At 35.8% G+C, this 8,101-nt stretch overlaps 1 pseudogene; it reads right to left on the bottom strand.

Moving 5' to 3' along the window:
• Nucleotides 1–3,240: 3,240 nt before the first annotated feature.
• On the bottom strand, nucleotides 3,241–4,267 carry LOC149256905 (peroxisomal 2,4-dienoyl-CoA reductase [(3E)-enoyl-CoA-producing] pseudogene; annotated as a pseudogene).
• Nucleotides 4,268–8,101: the final 3,834 nt, after the last annotated feature.

The following is an 8,101-nucleotide window of genomic DNA, read 5'->3' as shown; positions in this document are numbered from 1 at the left end:
CGGGGCGGCCCGGGGGTGACCCTGTGCGGGCGGAGAGACATGAAAGCGCCTATTAAATGTGGAGCGACCCGTTAGCCTCTAGTCTGAATAGTTAAAAAATTGAAAAAATAATTAACGAGCATTGACTTCTTGTTGACTTCTTCATAGTCAATCTAAGTTGTGAGAAGTATTATCCCCTACCAGCATACTGTTGGAAGTTTGAATGTGGTGAATGAAATTCTTGTTGGTTACAGAGGTACTTTTTAAATAAAAGTAGAATTCATTGTTTATTTAATAAACTTGCGTGAGTGAGGCATGCATGAGTTTGTGCAGTGTAGGAACCAAGCCTTAATTACAAAACTTCATGTCGGACCATGTTGAAGCCTAGATTTCCAGTCGAACAAAGGTTACTCTAGCGTCCAAGGAAACCTGTGACGTTTGAGCCAAGCCTTGAATTGTTTTAAAATATTTAGTAAAGGGAGCCAAACCTTGAACTGTTTTAAAAGATTTAGCAAAGCGAGTACCTGGGAAACTATGAGGTTGTGACTCAAACGTGATTTGATACCAGTTGATGTGTTCCAAAGAAAGAAAGTGACAAAATATAAAACTCAGAATGAAAGCTTTGATATTAATTATAGAAATCACAAGAAAGTCTCGCTAATTAAATTATTTTAATCATATATATATTTACAGGGAGGGTAGTCGTATGAAGATGGGAGATAAGGTCATAATAATAATCAAAGTCAAGTGAATTAAAATGATATCAAACAGAGCATTACAATAATGTCTCTTTTGATTGCAATACAAGATAATGTACTTAGTATTACACCTTTTTCATGGAAGGATCAGAGAAAATCCCGCAGCATTGATGTTTCCCTTTTTCTGTCGACTGCGAATGCTTATCTGCTGATTTGGAGATGTTCGATGGCTGATCGAGTTGGAAACAAACACAATTGGTTTGGATAATGGTTATCCTCATGGGCATAGCTACCCTTAGTTGGATAGAGTTTATCCTTAATTACACGACACACTACCTTATCCTCTCCATGTGATGGACACAGACGTGGAATGATAAAGGAAGGAAGGGTGGATAATGGTTATCCTGACCTTCAACAGATTTCTCTATCTTCCTGATGTGTTGAGGCTACGCATAAATGGGTGAGAAAGCTTGATCCTCATGACAAATTTTATAGTTAGTTGGAAACTTGTAAATTGTTCTCTAGCAGTGTGAGTTTTTTGTTGTGTAAAGCTTCACCATTCAGAGGAAGCTCGATGGAGCAGTTGTCCATTCTCACAATGATACTCTCTTCTGTTAGGGAATAATTAAATCATTGAGCACGTTCCCTGGTATGTGTCAAAAACTTCGGATTCCCAGAGCCCTCTGATTTTCTACTTAATTGATTTCAACCGCCGAGGGATTAAGAGAGCGGAAGGAAGATAATCTACGCATAAATATGCGTGGGTTCAAACACCATCGTCAACTGTTTATAGGAGCAAGTGGTTCAGGAGAATCGAATATTCAACTCTTTTTATAAATTGCACTGACATGAATAAATTTATATGGATTCATTACACATTGGCATATTTCAATCACGCTGACTCTCATATCGGACCTTACTTGCAATATGTATTATTGGCATATTTCAATCACGCTGACCATTGATACAGCGTCGATTCCCGGAATCGACGCTCCGCCCCTCGGGCGGGGCGGGGCGGCCCGGGGGTGACCCTGTGCGGGCGGAGAGACATGAAAGCGCCACCCCCGGGCCGCCCCGCCCCGCCCGAGGGGCGGAGCGTCGATTCCGGGAATCGACGCTGTATCAACAGCTGCCTTGGTCAGCGTGATTGAAATATGCCAATAATACATATTGCAAGTAAGGTCCGATATGAGAGTCAGCGTGATTGAAATATGCCAATAATACATATTGCAATACAAAAAACCTTGACCTGCGATATCAAACATTATTCCTGTAGAAGAATAATGTAAATAGGTTTAGCAATGAATTCGTTGGAATGGGCAAGGAATTCAAATCTCCTAATTCCGCGCCCTGGGCCAATCTGGTTCTGGGTACTCCCAACGATAAGGGTGATAAATTATAAGGAAATTGATTAGAATTTTAATCCGAACTAACACAGAAACCATAACCATGAAATTTTAGGAAGAATCCATTGATTCTATCTGTGAGATGGGTGGTGCATTACTGACCTATTCAGTTATGGAGAGCAATGTAAAGAATTATGTATTTTTGCTTAAATACAAAATCAGTATCTATTAGTTTAGCGTCTATTCTTTGGTGTAAGGGACGAGACTGAATTCAATGAGTTGAGTCAAACTCCTGTTTACCATTGTGGCATGACAAGATGGACACCTCGTTACATAATTAGCTGATAGAAATGTAAAATCCCCTGCTATACTATTCTTATCGACTCCGACGCCATGTCGGAGTCAACGTGGAAATAAATAATTATGAAGTGAATGTAATCTATCACAATTTTGTATATGAAAATTTATGTATTTATAGATTTGCTATAATATTTTCTTTGAACATTCTTTAACTAGAATATTCTTTCAATAACATATTTGTATTTCTTGAATTTATATATATATATGTGTGTTTTTTAGTAAATAAATAAATATAAATACCTAAAAATAAATAAAGATATTGTTTGAAAATTTGAAATTATAATTTATTTGAATCCAATAAAAAGCCAACTCTAAAGCATTTTATTTAAATTTTAATTCACGTTTATAATTCATGTTTATAAGGAGTAAAATTTGGAAGCGGAAGTTCTGTCTAATTTTTTTTTATGTTTTTTTCTAGCAAAATGTTCTTCGAATTTCTACACAGCCGGATATACAAGAAAGCGAGACATTCTACCCTGGTGGTTTCGAACCCAGAACTGCAGTCCCCGTCACCTGCTGACGTGCAACAAGAATCAGTTATGCCCAAATTCAGTTCCGTCTCTGGGCAGCTTCAGAGCGAGGATCCATTTATGCAGAGCTTTCTTAGCCATGACGCGTTCGATGCCAACAACGCGGCCATGTCCTATGTGGAGCCCTCGTCCAGCCTCCAGGTCGTCCCCCAGCAGTTAAATTCCTCCGGAAGTCAGGTGTCAATATCAGTGGGTTTCAACTGCGATGAAGTCTCGTCGGTCTACCCTGCGAAGAGGCAAAATTGTCTGAATCCATCGTCATCACTAGAGTTTGAATGTTGGAATACATACATGGACATGCCGGTGACGGATCAGCACAGGTATCAATTACCCATCAGTGAAAACTGGAACCCTGAACCAATACCTTGGCCACTGCCTACAGGGAACGTGTGGTATCAAATTCATGTCTCTGCAGCCAAGGCAGCTGTTGATACAGCGTCGATTCCCGGAATCGACGCTCCGCCCCTCGGGCGGGGCGGGGCGGCCCGGGGGTGACCCTGTGCGGGCGGAGAGACATGAATTTGATACCATCCTGCTGTATAATGCAATGTCGCACTTATGTTCAAAATAAAACCAGCTTCTGAAGGAGACTTTCCAAGTCCAACTTTCTTTAAATATTGCAATGCAGCATTGCACATTGTAAATGTGCCAACAGAGTCAATATCCAATACTGTTCGGAAGCCATTTGGTGATAAATCCTCTGCAGCACAAAGAAAATTGCCCGCAGCACCATTCACAAGAATATCAAGTCTTCCAAACTGCTTTACTGTTACTTCAACAACACGAGCAGCATCCTCTATCTTGCGAACATCTCCTTCAATTCCAATGGCCCGAATGCCTGGCGCTTGGAGCGCTGTAGTAGCTTCCTCGACGACGGTCTTTACCGAAGATCAAAAGCATATAGAAGCAAAATCCATGAACTACATTGATAAATCTATTTCTAGCTCTGTTATCGTATGTCACATATTAAATTGAACCAAACTCCCCAATTTTAACGTTGTGTCGATGATTTCATATATAAATTCAATATCATTATACAATTGTACAAGAACAATAATCTAAACAAAAGTACTTCCACCTGTATCGGGCCATATATGACGTCCCAAACTATATGCAAATATTTTTCCATCCAGCTCTATAGTATTTTAATGCAGAAGAGTATTGATTCTAATTAGACTTACAACCCTCCAAAAATATTTACTAAAAAAAGTTCATTTATTAGGCGTCCATCCAATTGAGTGACTATCCAAATCCAATTGATATAACGGCAAAATTCACCTACATCCATAAATCTATTTCTAGGGTTCTATCGTATGTCACAAACCAAACTCCCAAATATTGACATTTTGTCCATGATTTCATCGATATATTCAATATCTTCATTTGATTGTACCAAACAATAATTTAAACAAAAGTAAAAGTAGACACAATATGGCTTCACAACAATAATTTAAACAAAAGTACAAGTAGACATAATATGGCTTCACAAACTATATGATAATATTTTTCCATCCATGTCTATAGTATTCTAATGCAGATGCCCTTATTCTATATTGGTGCACTTATTCTATATTATATCCATGGTACAGGTATCCGTGCAAGTTATAAACAAATATTTCATGAAATCATTAAAATGAAGCCTCAAACTTCCACCGAGCATTTGTCTAATTATGGCAAGGTGTGTACTCATGGTTTTGTATTATAAATGTAATTTAATTTGTTTACGGTTTTAATTAGGATATTAATAAAGTATAATAAAAATAAGTGATGATAGATGCTATATTTTAACTGAGTGGATTATTTTTAATTGGTTATATTTCTCTTTAATTTTCATAACTTAATGTTTTGACCAAGAACCCTTTTTGGCGTGAAAAGCTTACGAGTTGGGGTTTATAACTCTCACCAAATACATTTTAGAAATTTTTGTCTTTCTTCTTAATGAGTCTTTGACTACTCACACTTACATTACTAGAACATGCTCTTTTGAGGTTACCTGTGGAGATTTAATTATGTAGTATATTCCTTTTATGGTTTTCTATACAAATTGTCGATTGTACAAGTGCTTTATAAATCATATCTGGGTACATTGTGTGGAGAACTATGGTATCCCCAGGCAACTAGATGCAAAAAAAAATTAATTATGTTTTGCTAGGGATAGTAAAAGGTTACCTATTATGTTATGCATGTTGCTTGTACATCTTCTTTGGTGGTTGTTCATTTTTCATTAGAAAAATAAAGAAAAACCCTTATGTTCTCACATCTAAATTTTGTTTCACCATTTTGGGTATTAAACACCTTGGAAGGAAACACATGTGAATGATAAATCCTATAATAGTATGCTTGACATATATTACTAATATTACTAATTTTAAATTAGTTTTTCTTTCAATTTTTCTTAGCTCTCATGTATTACTTTCTTCGACTCTGATATTTTTCTCATTACATTATATTAGTTACAGTTGATACTTTTCAAAAATAGCTTGAAAGCCTTCATTCAACATATTATGTTTATGTGTGTTAGATAGAAATATCTAGAACAATAAATTCACTTAGTATTAAAAACAATCTACACATTCATTTACACATTTTTTTATGTTTTCAAGAGTACTTATATGTGTGTGTGTGTATGTGTGTTTAGTCTGTGGATAATGCAGGCTTAACCTAGGGCTTGCAGCAATCTTCAAGCCTATTAATTAGTGTTTATGATTGTTCCCCTTTGGTTCAATGACTTATAGTTTGTTTATTAACCTCGATAACTAACCTAACCCAAAGAAATATTACATTCCTCTTTTGATTTCATAATTTTCAAATTACAAAACATTAATACATTGGAATAACCACAAGCATAAAAAATAAAGACAAAAATCAGAAAACAAAAATACATGTTTAACATTCATTCGCTTATATGAATAAATGACTTGGCCTACCGCAAAACCACAGTGAATAGAAAGATGCTCTACCCAACCAATGGGAACTGGTACCTGTACTGGAACTCCCCCTGAGCAAATTTTCTTTTTGTTTTGCTAAACTAAGAGTTGTAACTTCTATTTCATTAAATCGGAAAGAAAAATACATAAAATACAACAGTCCCCAAGGAACTTTGGGCTAAATAAATATCAAACTGCTTAAAGCCATAGACCCACAAACAGAACAACAAAACCCTCGAAAAACAAACATAAGTCAACACCGTTCGATCACCCCTCAAAGATCTGACGGATGAGGCTCATATCGGGGCGAGAACCTGCAACCACGTTAAAATTAGAATCGAACCCAATGAGGAAATACAGACCATTCTAAAAGGATTTTGGGTCTGAACGGGGGGATACCCTCGAGCATGTAGTCCACCCGAAATCCACCGATTCCCACCATGAATCACAACAAACTCAAAGGATAACACTCACCTTGACCTACATACATATCCTTAATCGTTGAATCTCCTCACTAGATCTAACGGCGGAGGAAGACATCACTTGACCTACATACATATCCTTAATCGTCGAATCTCCTCGCTAGATCTAACGGCAATTGAGAAAGATCCATTACAATGCAATTTCATTCAGCAAAGAATTAATGCTCTTCAATTTCTTCGAGATGCAATGCAAGAAATTGGGTTGAAGAAAGGGGACTTTAGTGAATCACGTGTGGCAAAAAAGGCAAAGGAACCCCAACCACCATTACATGGAATGTTTGGAAAGACATATATTGGGAGATTTGCAGACATCAAAGACCCATTAGAAGAGGAAAATGAGCAAAATGAAACAGAAAATATTGTGGAAGAGGACAATGATGAAACTCTAGAGGACGAAGAATTTGGATTACGTGACATTGTTGATTAAATTTAAGTTATGCTTGTAAATCAAGCTTTGCAATGTTTTGACTTTGACATTTTATGAGAAGAATAAACACTCAATTAGGGTTGTTATATGATCAATATTGGTAATATGTGATTTCTGCATTGATTTTTAAGTTAATCATTATTTTTTGAAAAAAAAAAGTAGTTATTATTATCTTTTTGACATGTAATTCATAAAAAAAACTATTATTTGACCATTTTTAGTTAATATTTTTGTATAAAAATTGTGATTTTGACATGTTAATTCTAGCAAAAAATTATCAAAACGTTTAGTTTTTTTGTTATATTTATGTTAAAAATGGTTATTTTTTATGTCCATTGTTAAAAAATGTTGTTTTTTAGAAACAATTATTTCATGTGGATTGAAAAATTAATTAAGGATGTCTAAACATGTAGATTATCTAAAATTCAAACTATCGACTTTCTAATTTAAAAACGCAAAACAATAAAAAACCCACTAAAAAAAAAAAAAAATTAAGATAGAGAACAAGAAAATATGAATACAATGACGACTTCAAAAACTATCAAATTTAGAAAAAAAAAATTTACATTTCACACACTAGAAAATTTAAAGTCAAAAAATAGGTCTTTTAAAAAAAGGGTGTGATGCAGAATATTCACTTTTTAAAATCAGGATGAAAATCACTACCATTCACTACCATTCTAAAACTTAATGCACATGAAAAAAATTAAAGTTCCAAAAACCATGTTCTAAAAAAAACATGTGTATTCTGCATCACCACTTTTGAAAATCGGGTCATTTTTTTGCCACCTCTACAAAACGGGTAACAGTATCAGTTCCTGTTTCAAAGTTTACATTGTTAAGCTACAAGGTAGCACTATTGTTGATGGGTGCAACAGTTCTATGGTTCCTGAAAGTGGAGTAGAAAATCTAGTCGTCTCTGGAGAGAGGACCATGCTGTGGCGTCAAAGGCTTGGAAATATTGGAGAGAAGGGCCTTCGTATACTTCATCGTAAAGGTATGGTAGAAGGTATGAGTAATAGCTCTCTGGATTTTGATTTCTGTGAAAATTGTGTATATGGGAAGCAGAATCAGGTGAGTTTCCCCTCTGGAAGTAAGAGGGCGAAACAAATATTAGAGCTTGTGCACAGTGATGTGTTTGGACCTGTGAAGGTTCCATCACTGGGTAAGTCTGTGTATTATGTATCATTTATAGATGACTTCTCAAGGAATACATGGATATATTTCCTTAAGAATAAATCTAAAGTCTTTGACAGGTTTAAATAATTCAAGGCTCTGGTCGAAAACCAGACAGAGAAGAAGATAAAGGTGCTAAGGATAGATAATTGTGGAGAGTTTTGTAGTAAGGAATT

The sequence above is a fragment of the Pinus tabuliformis genome, chromosome 6 (genome assembly GCF_031772625.1).
Source record: "Pinus tabuliformis cultivar Carrire ecotype Pingquan chromosome 6, CPIR1, whole genome shotgun sequence".
NCBI lineage: Eukaryota > Viridiplantae > Streptophyta > Pinopsida > Pinales > Pinaceae > Pinus > Pinus tabuliformis.
The sequence above is the reverse complement of the archived record's forward strand: the minus strand, read 5'-3'. Positions and strand labels throughout refer to the sequence as shown.